General features: G+C 36.1%; 1 pseudogene; it reads left to right on the top strand.

The window, feature by feature from the left end:
• Nucleotides 1–6,989: 6,989 nt before the first annotated feature.
• On the top strand, nucleotides 6,990–17,051 carry LOC113613204 (transmembrane protein 41B pseudogene; annotated as a pseudogene).
• The last annotated feature ends 361 nt before the right edge of the window (nucleotides 17,052–17,412 follow it).

The following is a 17,412-nucleotide window of genomic DNA, read 5'->3' as shown; positions in this document are numbered from 1 at the left end:
TTGTATCCTACAACTGAATTCATTTATTAGTTCTAATAGTTTTTTGGTATAGCCTAAAGGGTTTTCTATATATAGCCATGTCATCTGTAAATAGGGACAATTTTACTTTTTCCTTTCCACCTTGGATATCTCTTTCTTTTTCTTGCCTAACTGCTGGGGCTGGGATGTCCAATACTTTGTTGAATAAAAGTGGTGAAAGTGGGCATCCTTGTCTTGTTCCAGATGTTAGAGGAAAAGCTAGGTTTTCACGGTTCAGTATGATGTTAGCCATGGGTTTGTCATATATGGCCTTTATTATGTGGAGGTGCATTCCCTCTATACCCACTTTGTCAAGAGTTTTTATTATTAATGGATGTTCAATATTGTCAAATGCTGTTTTGACATCTATTGATATGATTATATGATTTTGTTTATTCATTTTATTAATGTGGTGTATCACATTGGTTGAACTGCAGATGTTGAATCATTCTTGCATCCCTGGAATAAATCTCACTTGATTATGGTGTATGATCCATCTTGATTATAGTGTATCCTTTCTGTACAATATTGACTTAACTTTGCTAATATTTTGTTGAGAATTTTTGAATCTATATTCATCACGGATATTGGCCTATAATCTCCTTTTTTGTGGTATCTTTATCTAGTTTGGGTATCATGGTAATGCTGGCTTTGTAAAATGAGTTTGGAAGTGTTCTTTCCTCTTCAATTTTTTGGAAGAGTTTGAGAGGTCATATATTAAATTTTCTTTGAATTTTTGGTACAATACACCAGTGAAGCCATTTGACCATAGGCTTTTGGTTGTTGGGAGGTTTTTTTTTTACTGATTCAATCTCCTTACTAGTAATTGGTATATTCAGATTTTTTGTTTTATCATGACTCAATCTTGAAAGACTGTATGTTTCTAGTAATTTATCTATTTCTTCTGATTTATTCAATTGTTGGTGTGTAACTGTTCTTAGTAGTCTCTTATGATCTTTTGTGTTTCTGTGGCATTAGTTGTAACTTCTTTCATTTCTGAGTTTATTCATTTGAGCCCTATCTCTTTTTATCTTGGTGAGTCTAGCTAAAGGTTTATCCACTTTGTTTATCTTTTCAAAAAACCATCTCTTTCATTGATTTTTCTGTTGTTTTTTAGTCTCTATCATTTATTTTCATTCGGATCTTTATTCTTGTCTTGCATCTAATAACTTTGGGCTTCATTTGTTCTTCTTTTTCTCTTTCCTCTGGGTGTAAAGGATTTGAGATTTTTCTTGTTTCTTGAGGTAGGCCTGTATTGCTATAAACTTCCTTCTTAGAACTGCTTTTGCCACATCCCACAGATTTTGTAATGTTGTATTTCCAATTTCGTTTGTCTCAATGTATTTATAGATTTCCCATTTGATTTCTTTGTTGACCCATTAGTTGTTTAATATCCATATATTTGTGCTTTTTCCAGTTTTATTCCTGTAACTGATTTCTAATTTCATACTATTTTGGTTGGAAATATGCTTGATATGGTTTCTGTCTGCTTAAATTTATTGAGACTTGTTTTGTGGCCTAATATGTGACCTATCCTGGAGAATGTTCCATGTGCACTTGAGAAGAATATATATTCTGCTGCTTTTGGATGGAATGTTCTATACATATGTATTAAGCCTATCTGGTCTAATATGTCATTTAACATTGATGTTTTTCTTATTGAGTTTCTGTCTGGATGATGTATCCATTAATGTAAGTAGGGGAGTAAAGTCCCCTACTATTATCCTATTGTTGTCAATTTCTCCCTTTAGTTCTGTTAATATTTGCTTTACACCTCTAGGTGCTCCTATGTTGGATGCATATATATTTACAAATGTTATATCCTCTTGTTGGATTGGCCCCTTTATCACTATGTAATGCCCTTCTTTTCTTTTATTACAGTCTTTGTTTTAAAGCCTATTTTTGTCTTATATAAGTACAGGCACACCATCTTTCTTTTTGTTTCTGTTTGCATGGAATATCTTTTTCCATCCCTTCACTTTCAGTCTGTGTGTGTCCTTGTATTTGAAATAGGTCTCTTGTAGGCAACATATGAATGAATCTCCCTTTTTTATCCGTTCAGCCATTCTGTGTAATTTGATCAGTGCATTTAGTCCACTTACACTATTGATAGATATGTACTTATTGCCATTTTGTTGGTTGTTTTCTGGTTGTCTTTGTAGTTCTCTGTTTCTTTTTCTCTTTGTCCCTACCCTTGTGGTTTGATGACTTTCTTTAGTGTTATGTTTGGATTCCATTCTCATTGTCTTTTGTATATCTACTATGTTTTTTGGCCTATTGTTACCACGAGATTCACATATAACAACAACCTATATAAATAACAGTCTATTTTAGGTTGATAGCAACTTAAGTTTGAACACATTCTAAAAACTACATTTTTACTCCCTCTCTCTCTGTTTTATGTTTTTGATATCATATTTTACATCTTTTTATTTTGTGTAAACCTTAAATAATAATTGTAGTTATAGTTAATTTTAGTCCTTTTGACTTGCAGCCTTCATATTAGCTTTATAAGTGGTTAATCCACTACCTTTATTATATATGTGCCTTTACCAGTGATATTTTTACTTTCATACATTTCCTTGTTGCTAGTTAGTGCCTTTTTTTTTTCAGCTTAAAGAAGTCCCTTTAACATTTCTCATAAGGTCAGTTTAGTGGTGATGAACCTCTTTAGCTTTTGCCTGTCTGGAAAGCTCTTTATCTCTTTCACTTCTGAATGATAACCTTGCAGGTAGGATATTCTTAGTTGGAAGTTTTTTCCTTTCAATACTTTGAATATATTGTGCCACTCCCTACTGGTCTGCAAATTTTCTGCTGAAAAAATCAGGGGATAGTCTTATGGCAGTTCCCTTGTACATAACAAGTTGTTTTTCCCCTGGTGTCTTTAAGATATTCTCTTTATCTTTAACTTTTGACATTTTAATTAATATGTCTTGGTATGAATCTCTTTGGGGTCATCTTATTTGGAACTCTCTGTGTTTCCTGGACCTGGATGTCTGTTTCCTTCCCCAGGTCTGAGAAGCTTTCAGCCATTTTTCTTCAAACAAGTTTTCTGCCCCTTTCCATTGCTTTTCATTTCTACCTGAATTACCATGTTTCTGTATTGGATTTTTTTCTTTTTACTATTTAGTATTTCTTTTAGTGCAGATCTGCTAGAAACAAGTTTTTTTTTCTGTTTTTCTGTTTTTGTTTGTTTGATTGTTTGACTTCAAACATCTTTATTTTATCCTTCAAAATATTTGAATGATATTTTTACTGGGTAAAGAACGCTAGGTTGGAAGATATTTTCTTTTAGAACACTTCTTACTTTTTCATTGCTTTCTGGCTTTGATCACTTCTCTTGAGATGTTAGTTGTCAGAGTTGTCATTGCTCCTTTGACAGTAAATTTGACTTTTTTGTCCCTGACTGCTTTTAGGTGTTTTTCTATTCCTTTTTTTGGTCTTTGTTTATCAGCAGTTTTATTATAATGCACCTAGGTGTGGTTTTCTTTGTATTCATACTGCTTGGGGTTTGTGATGCTTCTTGTATCTATAGATTGATGTCTTCTAGTTTGCATGAAAAATACTCAATTTCTCATCGACGACTGTATCTGCTCTATTCTCTCGCCTTTCTCCTTCTGGGACTCCAATTACACATACATTAGATGTTTTAACAGTGTTTTATATATCTCTGGTGTTGTTTCTGTGTTTTTCTTTTCCATGCTTCAGTCTGAATATTTTCTGCTGACTCATCCTCCAATTCACTTATTTTTCAGCTGTTTCTAATTTGGTGTTAAATTCACCATGAGTTTTTAGTTTTTTTTTTTAATTTTTCAGTATTTTTTCTATTTTTTTGTTCAAATTCCCTATCTCATCATTTATATTTTGAAAATATTAATAACAGTCATTTTTAAGTCCATGTCTGATTCATCCAGTACCTGGATTGCCTAATGGTTTATTTGTTTTTGTCTATTTTTTCTCTTGGTTTTTCATTTTTTGAGCCTGATCTTTGGTATGCTTAGTAAGGTTTTTTATTCAATACAAGCATTTTGAAGGAACATTGGAGGAATAAACTGAGGCTTTAGATGTTATCTGCTTCCACAGAGTATTTACTTATGCTTCTGTTGGAAAGAATAGAGGCTGATTACCTTAATTCAATCATGATTGATCTATCAATATTTCAAAGCAGTTTCAGTCATTATGATGGTTTCTTTTCCAGTTTGCCATTATTCTTAGAATATAGTCCTTCAGGATTCCCAAATAAAATCCTTCATGATTTATCAAGGCTCTTGCTCTTTAATGGGCATTAAATTTGAACTCCCCAGTGAATAGAAATAACTGAAAGTTCTACTTAGATTTTTAGTCTTTCAATCATAATTTTTGCTCAGTCTCTCAACCTCTCAACTGCTGCTTCCAAATTAGTAAATCACTCAAAGGACAAGCATTGCAGAATACTGGACTAATCTCAATGCATTTATATTTCTTTTGGAAATACTGGCATCGACGCTTGTTGCTTTGTAGCTCTCCAATATCTTCAAACAAACATTTCCCCCCAAAATGTTTGGGATTTATCCAGCATTTCTAGTTGGTCTCAATGCGGAAGTAGGTCTGATATATTCTACTTTCTTATCTGGAAGAGGAAGTTGGCCTATTTATTTGTAAAAGGACTCTTTCAAGGTATGTTGATACAATAATTGATTACCTAGTTTTTAGAGTAACAATGAAGTGTTAGTTTACTTTTTTCTGGGAAAATATATAACTGTTAATATATTTCACATATACAAATATAATATAGGTTTATGTAGAACTTTGAAAGTTAAAAAAGCATAAAGAAGAAAATAAAATCACCTGTAAGCTTACCACCAGAGATAAATCCTGCTAGACATTTGATATATATTCTTCTGTTGTTTTTACTCCACAGTATTTTTTCCCCAAAATATGATTATAGTATATACACAGTTTTGTAACCTTCTAACTTAAAATATATTGTTAAAAGATGTATTATCTTTTATATTTATATCTAATAATATATAGACATATAGTTAAAATATACAAAATGTATTATTAAAAGATATAAAACATCTTTCTATGTCATTGAACATTTTTCTCCTGCATATTTTTGTTTTAGACAGTTATCAAAATTTAATAAATTATCATTATTAGATAGTAGGTTGTTTCTCAATTTGGGATTGTTATAAACAGTATTTAGATAATTATCTTTATATACATTTATGAATTGTCTAAATATAAATTCCTATAAGTGGGATTGCTGTGTCAAAGAGTACAAATACCTAAAGGTTTTTGATACATATATATAGCTAAATTGCCTTCTAGAAAAATTATCAGTTGACTTCCTTCCAAGAGAATATGAGAATGCCCATTTCCCTACACCGTCTATCACTGAATAAAATTCATTTTTATTGCCAAATTGATAGATAAAAATGGATCTTGGGGCTTTCCTGGTGGCGCAGTGGTTGAGAATCTGCCTGCTAATGCGGGGGACACGGGTTCGAGCCCTGGTCTGGGAGGATCCCACATGCTGCGGAGCGACTGGGCCCATGAGCCACAACTACTGAGCCTGCACGTCTGGAGCCTGTGCTCCGCAACAAGAGAGGCCACAATAGTGAGAGGCCCGTGCACTGCGATGAAGAGTGGCCCCCACTTGCCACAACTAGAGAAAGCCCTCACGCAGAAACAAAGACCCAACACAGCAAAAATAAATAAATAAATTACTAAACTCCTACCCCCAACATCTAAAAAAAAAAAAAAAAAAGGATCTTTTTTACTTGCACTTTTGGTTGCTGGGAAATTTTGCTTAATAATTTAATTGTTAATTAGCTGCAAAATTCATTTGCTAACCATACTGGAGAATTTCCTATGGATCTGATAATATAATAAATAAAACACTGCCATGATTTGGAGATTTCTGATTATTTATGTTTGACTACATATGCTATGTAACTGCAACTAAAAGGCCATTTATTCAGTACCATCTCATTATCTTCTCTTCCTAAGAATGCACCACTAACATGCATAAATACAGTTTGCACAAATGCATGAAGGAAGCAGAGGAGACTGGCTAATTATGAGAAGAAGGGCACAGGAAAAGATAACCGAAGTGGCACAAGAATGATAATCTTTAAATAACTTATAACCAAGTAACATCAAATCAACAGATATTTATTAAGATGCTCCATCTTTTACATTCTTGATTCCTGTATTATTCTGCATTTTTGGCAGGTTGCCGACAGACAATCTTCTCTCAAAAGTATTGTTGGGCTCTAATATGTCTGTAAGAGCTGTCTTCAGACTCTCCTATTGCTGACTGGTATCAATTACACAAACTTATATAAACACCTACTCTATAGAGATGTAACAGGCAAAATCTTCCTGCCTGGCACTTTAATGCAGTCAAATTCAGCACCACGATAGCAGTACTTACCAATTCATTTCTAGTATAGCAGCCAATAAGGAGGCCTTAATTTCTCTCAGAACCTAGGTAGCATGTAATAAATTCTCCATATCTTCACAAATTTTTAAACGAAATATTTTTACTCTTATTCTAACCTTCAAAAATGCACTATAACCAGAACACAAAGACTAAAATCAAATGTAATAACATCATATGACAATAACACTTCATTTTATTTAAAAAAATTTATCAATATAAATTGATATATAAATTATAAAATTATAACTAAAAGTTGAGAAAGCAACTACCACAGCACAGTGGTACCAGACAACTTGAGTTCTAACCCTGCACCCACCACGTACTAGATGTGTGGCCTCTGCATATTTCTTAACATCACTGTGCTTCATTTTATTTGAGTGTAAAATGAGAACACTAGTAAATACTTTATAGGGTAGTTGCAAGGATTATATGGATTCCTACGTGTAAAGCCCCTAGTGCCTGACACATAGTAAGCACCATAAATTGTGTTTGTTATTATTGTTATTACTACTATCGTCAAATAATAAAAAAAAGACTATCCATGAGCTTTCAGGGAAAAGAAAGTGATGATCGTCAGGAGCCAAAATGTGTTCACAGTGAGTTACCTTTCTTTTATCTTACACAACTGCCAATTCAAAAGATGTACAAAACTTGCCCATCTTTCTTTTTTTGAAGTTTCAGTTTTTATCTGTGGAAAATAAGTAAAAAGAAAGACTACTTCCATAATTAAAGAGATTTTTTTTAAGATATATAGGAAGATAAGTTATTAATTCAACAATTAGGGCTTCCCTGGTGACACAGGGGTTAAGAATCCACCTGCCAAAGCAGGGGACATGGGTTCAAGCCCTGGTCCAGGAAGAGCCCACATGCTGTGGAGCAACTAAGCCCATGCGCCACAACTACTGAGCCTGTACTCTACAGCCCACGAGCCACAACTACTGAGCCCGCGTGCCACAACTACTGAAGCTTGCATGCCTAGAGTCCATGCTCCACAACAAGAGAAGCCACCACAGTGAGAAGCCCGCGCACCGCAACGAAGAGTAGCCCCCCGCTCGCTGCAACTAGAATAAGCCATGCAGCAACGAAGACCCAATGCAGCAAAAAATAAATAAATAAATATTTTAAAATAATAAGATATTAGAAAAAAAACAGTTAAGCAGTCTGAAGCCTTTAGCTCTGAAGCACCTTGTTTCTTGCTGACTTACACCATACAAGTTATTAAAACAATCAGACTAGCAAGAAAGTGCCTCCAGAGTTTCATAGAGCGAAGACCCTACAAGGACTCAATACTCTAAGTGAAGACTAAGAACAGGCCAGCAATATTAACACTGTAATAAACGGCAATTGTCAATAAGAAGAAAAAATTAAAAGGAAGTGGCAGCATCTAAAAAAGGCAGTATTTTACTTTCTTGCTTGCTTTATATGTAGATCTTGTCTTTTAATGTTTCCTGTAGACTCTGGATTTATCCATATGCCAACCATATCGAAAGCACTGATGTCTGAATAAAGAAGTGTTTGTAGGTGCTTGTGTATGTGTGTATTTTAAACAAAACTGGTTTTCTTTGACTTCTTAATCCTTTTCTTTGGATGCTTAACATAACATTCTTGGAAACAACTCGACTGCACAAACATGCAAACACTGCCACCTAATGGCAGCTACCCATTTTAAGGTAGTCAAACGACACACACTGCTGTGACATTTGAATGTCTTTCTAAAGGGAAACAAATATAACACAATCAGGCATCATGGCTCAAGTTCTAAAACCATCCATCACCCTTATGGTCTCTTGAGAAATAAGTAATCACAAGAAAAACCTCCCTAAAACTCTTCCCTGAAATTTCCCTTCAGCCTTGCTTACAGGATCCTTAATCTTTCTTGTCTTTCTCCTATCAGTGGCTTTCATCTTGGCTGCTCTCCTCTTTTACAGCATCTTATCTGTAAAAATTATTTTAAATATAACAAACTCTATTTTTAAAAATATAAAAATGGATTTAATTTGACACACTAAGGTCATCAGTTACTCCTTGGTCTTTAATTAGATGATGAACTTCATATGAATTCTTTCTCATGAATTTAAAGGAAAAAGAAAAAGAAAAACAACTCAGCCGTTCAATTCAATTTTGTTTCTCCCTTCTTGTCTCCAGCCACCAAGTATCTATCAGCCTAGCGGGACAGTGGCAGAAGCCTGGAGTGATGCTGGATTCTAGATCCTTCTAAGCACATTCACACACAACCTTTGCATAAGGGAGTCAAATAGCCCCCAAAGCTTTCACGTTTGGCATGTCCTCCACACAATCTTGTTTTTTAATTTCTTCTCCTAAAACCACTGAAGCCCAATGAAAGATTTACTGTCTCTTCCCTTTTCCACTTTTCCCATTTAAGCAGGCTTATTTGGCTCTGGACTCACCAATTCAGCAAAAACAGTTAATTACTTAAAGCAAGAGTAGATTGTGCCCTATGATATTGTCTCCATCTGCCATAAAAGAAAATTGCAAACCCAACCTACTAGCTATCATTTTCCAGATTGTGCTGATAAAGAACAGGCTTTAAGGAACTTCCCTGGTGGTCCACTGGTAAAGAATCCGCCTTCCAACGCAGGGGACGCGGATTCAATCCCTAGTCAGGGAACTAAGATCCCACATGCCACGGGGCAACTAAGCCCACGCACCACCATTACTGAGCCCTTGTGCCTCAGCTAGAGAGCCCACGTGCTGCAAATTACAGAGCCCACACGCTCTGGAACCTGCGCACCACAACTACAGAGCCCACACACCCTGCAGCCTGTGCACCACAACTAGAGAGAGAAAAATCCGCACCCCACAACTAGAGAGAAGTCCGCACACCGCAACGAAAGATCCCCCATGCCACAAAGACCAGATGCAGCCAAAAAATTAAAAATAAATAAAAATTTTAAAAAAGAGCAGGCTTTGAAAGTCAGTAAATGTTCTTGTGAGCAGAGCTGACGACAAAATTTGTAAGGTCTAGTGTAAAATGAAAGCACAAGTTCCTTTTTCAAAATACTGGGGATAAAATTGCTGTTGAAGTTACTAAAATGTAAAGCTTTTTCCTTTCTTCCATAGTCTTTCTTTTGACTAGTTACAGTGTTTTTTATTTGCTACTTAATGTCATCTAAGTTAACAAAAATTAAAATTTTAAATTATTATTATAAATTAATAAATTGAATTATTATTTAAATTTTATTTTTTTAATTATTATGAGTTTTACTCTTCATACTTATATTATGCAATAACAGTTTTTAAACACAAGAGGACTTAACTGGTTGCAGAATCACTGAAATTACATAATTCATGTTTCATAGCTCATACATGCATATGTACTTCATTCTAGCAGAGAAGTAGAAACACTGAACAAAACTAACTCAACTGTTTTTATTTCATTTCTTGGTACCAGCACATTCTACCAACACTCTCTACATTTGGTTTACTAGTAAGTAAAGAAGGACTGAAAGAAAAATAACTGTCCATTTCTATATTATCACTTCTAGCATAAGGACTTAGCTAGCAGAGGGCCAGCCAATAGAGGTTTCCACAGACATTTCTATTTCTTAGAATGCCATTGCCGTTTTTTTATTTATTTATTTATTTTGGCCACACCACGTGGCTTGCGGAATCTTGGTTCCCCAACCAGGGATCAAACCCAGCCCCCTGCAGTGGAAGCACAGAGTCCTAGCCACTGAACCACCAGGGAATTCCCAACCATTACCTTCCTTTGGCATTCAAAACAAATTCTAGTTCAAAAAAGGTGTGTTATCAGGACTTCCCTGGTGGTCCAGTGGTAAAGAATCTGCCTTTATGCAGGGGACAGAGGTTCAATCCCTGGTGGGGGAACTGAGATCCCACATGCCGCAGGGCAACTAAGCCCGCACACCACAACTACAGAGCCCGCGTGCCTCAACTAGAGAGCCTGCGTGCGGCAAAGAACAGAGCCCACCCACTCTGGAGTCTGCATGCCACAACTAGAGAGAGAAAACTCACACGCCACAACTAGAGAGCCCACGCGCCACAACGAAGAGCCCACGTGCCACAACAAAAAGATCCCACATGCCGCAACAAAGACCCAACACAGCCAAAAAATTAAAAAAAAAAAAAAAAGTGTGTTCTCAGGGCTGTCGTCACCCCAACTTAGTCATAGACATAAAACTTACCTTATGTTTGTTTGAGTCTCACTAAACTCCCATGCATCATGCATTTGCTGGAATTCTGTGCTCAGAGAGCACTGTGAGCAGTTTATGTGAATGGAGTGGTAAGAAAAGGTGGACAACATATTAAATTTACCTCTTCTGCTCATATACATGCTCCATCGCCCCAGGCTTCACTTACATAACATAAGCTCAAAGACAAAATCATTAATAATTTCAAGACAGGGACAGTAGAGCATTAAACCAAACGTGGGTCCTTCTGAGCACAGAGCCTGGTGTGACTGCACAGGACATAAAACTAGCCCTGCTTACGAGATTTCTTAGGACAGAAAAGCTTCACTTTTCTTTAATGAGAGGGACAAACAGGAACTTTGTTTATTGAGTATTTACTTTATGTTGAGCACTAGGTTAAATCCTTCACGTACGCTACCTCATCTAATTATCAAACAACACTTTGGGGTAGGTATTTTTTTTTAATTTTTATTGAAATATAGTTGCTTTACAATGTTGTGTTAGTTTCTGCTGTACAGCAAAGTGAATCAGTTATACGTATACATATAGCCCCTCTTTTTTAAGATTTCCTTCCCATTTAGGTCACCACAGAGGACTGAGTAGAGTTTCCTGTGCTATACAGTAGGTTCTCATTAGTTATCTATTTTATACATAGTAGTGTATACATGTCAATCCCCATCTCCAAGTAGGTATTTTTATCCCCATTTACAAAAGGAGAAATTGGGAGTTTTAGAAGCTAAGTGGTTTGCCCAATATCTCTCAACTAAAAGGTGGTGGAATAGGGATTTTAACTCTGGTTTGATCGATCCCAAGCCCTGTTACATCCCACTACCTCCTTCAGAGCATTTACTTCACATATTTTAATGATAAAATATTTTTAAACTGTTACCTTCATATATATCACATATAATAAACATATATATGCTAACATGCCAATAAGAACAAGTATGAATTACTAAAATAGCATGATTCACATGCTATTAAAAAGAAATCTCCTCTAGGCTTCTAGTTTAATATGACAGACTAAGCGTGCACATTTACCTCCTTCCCCTGCTGAAGTTTCATTAAAATGATAATAATGCTTTCTTTAAAAGATATAAACTGTCAACTGCAAAGAACAGAGAATGGAAGCTGTTGGTAAATAAGAATCCCAAAATCAAGAGAAACAATCCATAAAGAAAAACATGCAGTGGAAATCCGTTTATAAAGTTAAAAAACAGGCAAAGCTAAATAATCAATGCTTAGGAATATATACATAGATGATAAAACTATTTTCAAAAGAAAAGGAATGATTAACACAACCTTCAGTGCAGGAACTACCTCTGGAAGGAAGGGAATATGATTAAAGAAGAGAACACAGGGGCTTCTATAGTGCTGCTGTTTCCTTTCTTACCTGGAGTGATAGGTACATGCGGATTCATTTTGTTATATATTTAAAGTACATAATAATACTCTTGAATGTATAATGTATTTCCCCCGAAAATATTAACTTTTTAAAAAGATACTGCATTCATAAATAACTACAAGACAGTATGTACAAGACAGTATCAGATAACAAGAAAACTTTTGGAAATTAAAATTTGATTCCCAAATAAAAATTCAATAGAAAAGTTAGACAATAAATCTAAAGAACTCTCCCCGATTGCAATACAAGGAGACTGAAACATGGAAGAAAAGATGACAGATTCGAAAGATTATTTCAAGACATTTTACATCCAAGTAAGAATTCCAGAAAGAGAAAACAAAATTAAGGGAAAAATTATCACAGAAGCACTAATTGATAATTTCCTTGAAGATTAAGTCAGTCTTTAGACCAAAAGGACTCATTCTGCACCCAGGATTAGACACGTCCTGGTAAAATGTCATAGCTCTGAGTATAAAGAGATGATCCAAAAAGCTACCCAGGAGAAAAGACAAGGGAGTGAAAATCAAAGATATTAGCCACCTCATCAGAACACAGGATGTGGAAAGGCAATACAGGAAGGCCTTAAAAATTCCCAGGGAAAATGATTTTTACCCCAGACTTCTAAAGCCAACATAATAATCATTCATGAGGTCAGAGTAAAGACGTTTTCAAACATGCGAGGACCCGGAAGTTTACCTTAAATGCAATCTTTCTTAGGCATGAAAATGTATTTTAAGAAAATAGGAAAGTATACCATCAAAAGAAAGAAAGAAGGCCATGCCCCCCCCCCCCAAATAGTCATTCCCAACTCAAGAGAGCAGTGAAGCAAAGTGATGGCCACACTCTAGCTGTCCTAGAGAGTCCTCGTAGAGACGGGAGCCAGGAGACAGAGGGTTGGGATGGAAAGACTCAGGGAAATTTTGAGAATACATAGAATAAATAATATGGATGGGAGTTTGGAAAAACTTGAGGATAAAACAAAGGCACTTGAAGTGTAAAAAGGAAAATCTATTTAACGTGATACGAAGAACATTCTCCATTGAGTGGCGGAGTAGTAATAACTTGTATCCCACAGACAAGGACATGTAATACTGGCTGTTACTTGACTCTACAGTGAACGAACATGTATATGCGCCTGTGTTGGCCCTGGCCCTCCGGGAAACAGTGGTCAAGGCAGAGTTAGAAGGGCAAGAGATGTTTTGGGTGGAGAAGCCTGTGAAAGACAAAGAGGAGAGGGTGTAGGAGTAGGCACGAAAAGCTTTCAGTGCTCAGTGTAGATCTGATGCCTGTGAAAGGAAAGGAAAAAAGAAGGAGGCTTGGATAGGAAGAGCCCAGACTATGGCACCACTCGAAAAACTCTTAGCCAGCCCCACAGGAAGTTACAAAGCAAAAATTGCCCTTTGCATGAGTTTCATGTTGGGCAGCAATGGCCACACCTAGAACCCCACCATGCTCAGTCACTGGCTAGAGTCACAGAGAGTGAGGGAGAGCGTGTCCTCTGCTCCAAGAGTTTGGTGGATCTCAAAGGTGCTGCTGTTGACTGCACCTCTTGCTTGAGAAACTCTCTTAAAAGGAGACCTGACTGGCATAGTATACTTCTTCCAATATATGCAACACACTCACCTAGACCTCAAAGGACACCACCTCAAGGCTGTGTCCAATTACTGCATCAGCTCAAAATCCAGGTTTTGTTGTTTGTTTGTTTGTTTGTTTTTCAGTGATATGCCCTCCTTTATATCAGGTCCAGATGTGGTCTAGTTATTTACCAAAAAATCAAAAGCAGTTGTCTTACCCAATATACTCAGTGGTAGGGGAGGTACAGTATAATCACAATAAAAGCTACCCAATTATCAAATATCTTTGATGACATAAAATACACTTTACATGAAAAACTTCATGAAGTTCACTCATATAGCTTATCTTCTAATTTACGTTTAAATAACATGGTCATGGTGTTAAGTGCCTCTTGGCATCATCAGTGATAACTGAGACTGGTCTTCCTAGTATCCTTGATTTCTTGCCCCTCATCATGGGGGAAGTTATATTCTGCACTGAGCCTTAGGAGAGGAAACAAAGGCAGGTTCAGGGACTATGATAATGGATAAACTAGATTGAAAACATTACCCATAAGTAATTATATATCTTAAAAATTATTTAATATGGGGCATATTTTCATGAGATAAAACTTTTATATGATATGTATACTTTAAAAAACAAATCTTAAATTTGAAAAAAAAAGTGAGCCTATATTGTACAAATTCCCAGAGCTCACAAGTGTCTCCATTAGCCAATCTAGAAGGCCTCAGTTCTTCTGTCTGCTTGTCCATTTTTCTCACAGGCCTCTGGTTTGGCCTTCCAGGGTTTTCTTTCTTGTCCGTTATCCTCCTTAGACACTTCTGAAGTGAGGCTACATAGCTTTCACAACCTACTTCCCATCAATGCAGGTTTGAAGATTTGCAAGTTGCTTTAGAGGTTAAAAAGAAAATCACAGGCTTTTGCAGCCCTGACATGTGGATAATTTGGTAATAACATTCCCTCAAAAACTTACTAGGATTCTAATCTTTTAGTTTTCAAGGGATGAACTCAGCCAAAGATTTCATCAAAAAATTGCTTCAAGACTTGAGGACTGACATTTCACTTACAACCTCTGTACCCTGCCTAGAGCAGTGGCAGCTACTGGAAGCCAGCTGAGACTTGGGGACAAGGCAACACCCTTAATCTCATCTTCACAGCCAGACTGGTTCCCATAGTCTAACAGGGGTGCTTGAAAATGTTTGTGGCCCTATTCCTATCTCCTGCTAAAACTGACAGTTCTATAATTGCTTGAATTTGTATTACAGAATCAGTTTATTTCTTCAGCCCTGTGAGGCCCCAAATCACCAGAACCCCAGTCATCTGAGATTGCCTCAGGCACCAATTCCTTCATCAAAGTTGTATTTCCCTCCATTTCTACTTGCAAACCAGCTAATTCTAGCCTGAGCTCTTCTCTTTGTTGCCAGGCCTTTTAAAAGAGGTCAGAAGCAGCCAACAGACATTTATTTTTTTTCCCCACCATTTCTGCTGGTGTTATTGGCTCACTTGGCCCATAATCTACCCATCCAAGTGTCAAAGGTACATTTGCCACTGTTTTGCCACACCATAAAAAATGTGACCCCCTTTTACATTCTGCAATGTCTGTATCCTTGAAACTATCAAATAAATGCACCTAGTTACGTTTCTGTTACATATAGTACTCTACTTTCACATACCAAATTTTATTAGTTAGGGTATAGGTTCAGCTGCATGAAATACAAACCTGAGCTAACATACCTTTAAAAAGATAGAAGATAGTTTCCCTCTCCCATAGAGCAGCAGCAGGATAGAAGAAGGAGGGATAAACAGTACAGCCCCTTCCCTTAAGGACATGTCTTTAGAAGTATCACAAATCATTTTCCCTCACAACTTCCAGGCTGGAACATAATGATGTGGCCATGGTTCAGTGGAAAGAAAGCTGGGAAATGGATGGCCATGTGCCCAGCTAAAAAAAATCCCAGGGTTCTCCTGCTATAGAGAGAGATAAAGACTAGAAATCAGGGACAACCAGTCTCCTCTACTACTCTTCCCCAAGTCTTGCCCCCTATTCAACGGAGAATATTCAAACGAATTCTAAGACAGAATTTCCCCCATAATATTCCCAGTCAAGACTGATGATGAATAAAATCAGTTCCTCTATGTCCTGACTTTCAAGGCTCCTTAATCACACTTCGTTCAAAGCCAAGCTCAAATCTCATCTCTTTCATAAAATCTCAGGCTGCTCCATCCTGATCTCTCCATTCTCTGCACTCTCAGTGAGACAGTTTAGCACTTGATTGTTCTCTACTTTTTCATATGTGTGTTTTCTCTAAAAAGCTTATTTTGCTACATATATTTTCTTGCGAATATTTGCTATTCCGGGCTCTGTATTTCTCAATACACTCTCAGGGTTTCTTTATCCCTTTCCACTAGCCTTATTTCTTGTTTGTTTGTGTTCTGGACTCAGTGCCTCATTCTGCTATATGCTCCCCTCTTTAGTCGGGAGGCCGGTTGTATATAAATACCTAACTGAGAAAGCAGTAAAATGGTCACAGTAGGTTGAACGTCACAGAGAACATCTCATTAACTACATTATATTTTTTAGAATAACACCATTTCTGCCTAATTGGTTTATTCATGTCTCCTGTGATAAACGTGCCATTGAAAGTTCTTTTTACTGGCACTTTTCGAGGTGTTGCATCTCCCTCTTTCGTAGCAATTAAGGCAGGAACACTGTACCAGCTTACAACAGCAGGGGAAGCTGTTTCCTGGAACTCAGTATTTGTTCTAACGATTTTGGCTCTTCTTTCTATTCTGCCAGCGATCTTCCAAAAAAAACTAAATCAGAAATTTGAGTGAATAATCCTCTGGGTTTTAGTTTTCCTATCATCATCAACATCATCATCTCTCAGGATTGGCAGATTTATGTGTTAAAATCACTTCTTCAGTAAATGAAACAGGAATTTGTAAAATAAAATTTCCTATCAGGTGGTTAAAATAATGCATTTAAGTGGCAAAGGAAAGAAGTAAAAATGGAAATTGGTATACCATGAAAAGTGCCATCAGTAGTTATGATAGACATCTCCTAAATTACTATTCCAAGGCCATAGATAATAAATGTAGCAGCATAGTAGGAAATTCTTGACCCAACTGATTACCCCAATATATTTCATGAACTGGCCAGAAATACTTACCCTTTACTTGATAATTTAATATTTTTCTCTCTATTCCACACTATAACTAAAATAGAACAAATACAAAATTCAAAAGCAAAGATACAATATTGCTGTTCTGACTGTTGTTGGCCTTCTTTCAGAGCATAAACTTGAAAACTAAAGCTCAAAAGAGATTTACATTTTCTTCCTTTTTACCTTTGAGGTAATAGACTTGTTTAGAAGTTGCATCTTAGTGGACTACTGAATTTGGAAAAGATATCAAGTTATATCTATTTAGTGAATTTTATTTTTGTCTTCTTCTGTTCTAGATTATCATGGATTAGTCTGAAATTTAAAATTCTGACCAGTCTGTTTTCATCTGTTTCCTAGCTTTCAAAATATTTCCATATACAGAATGGCAATTACATGATAATTGTATATTGGTGTTGATAATTAATATTCAGATAATATTTTGTTACACAGTACCCCTTTACTATCTCAAAAGGGGATCAAAAAAGCAAACATTCAAAGTATGCAGTTTTTAGATGTTAGATTAATTAGATTCCTTTATATTTTGAAACAAAAGCAGTGTCGGTACAACACTTAAGTGGTTGAATATAGTTTATTTGTTCCAATGACTGTAAAATTTACCTCATTTATTATTATTAGTCTGGTCATTAA

Source organism: Aethalodelphis obliquidens, unplaced genomic scaffold (assembly GCF_003676395.1).
Source record: "Aethalodelphis obliquidens isolate GAN/ISIS:26980383/991018 unplaced genomic scaffold, ASM367639v1 scaffold3, whole genome shotgun sequence".
NCBI lineage: Eukaryota > Metazoa > Chordata > Mammalia > Artiodactyla > Delphinidae > Aethalodelphis > Aethalodelphis obliquidens.
The sequence above is the reverse complement of the archived record's forward strand: the minus strand, read 5'-3'. Positions and strand labels throughout refer to the sequence as shown.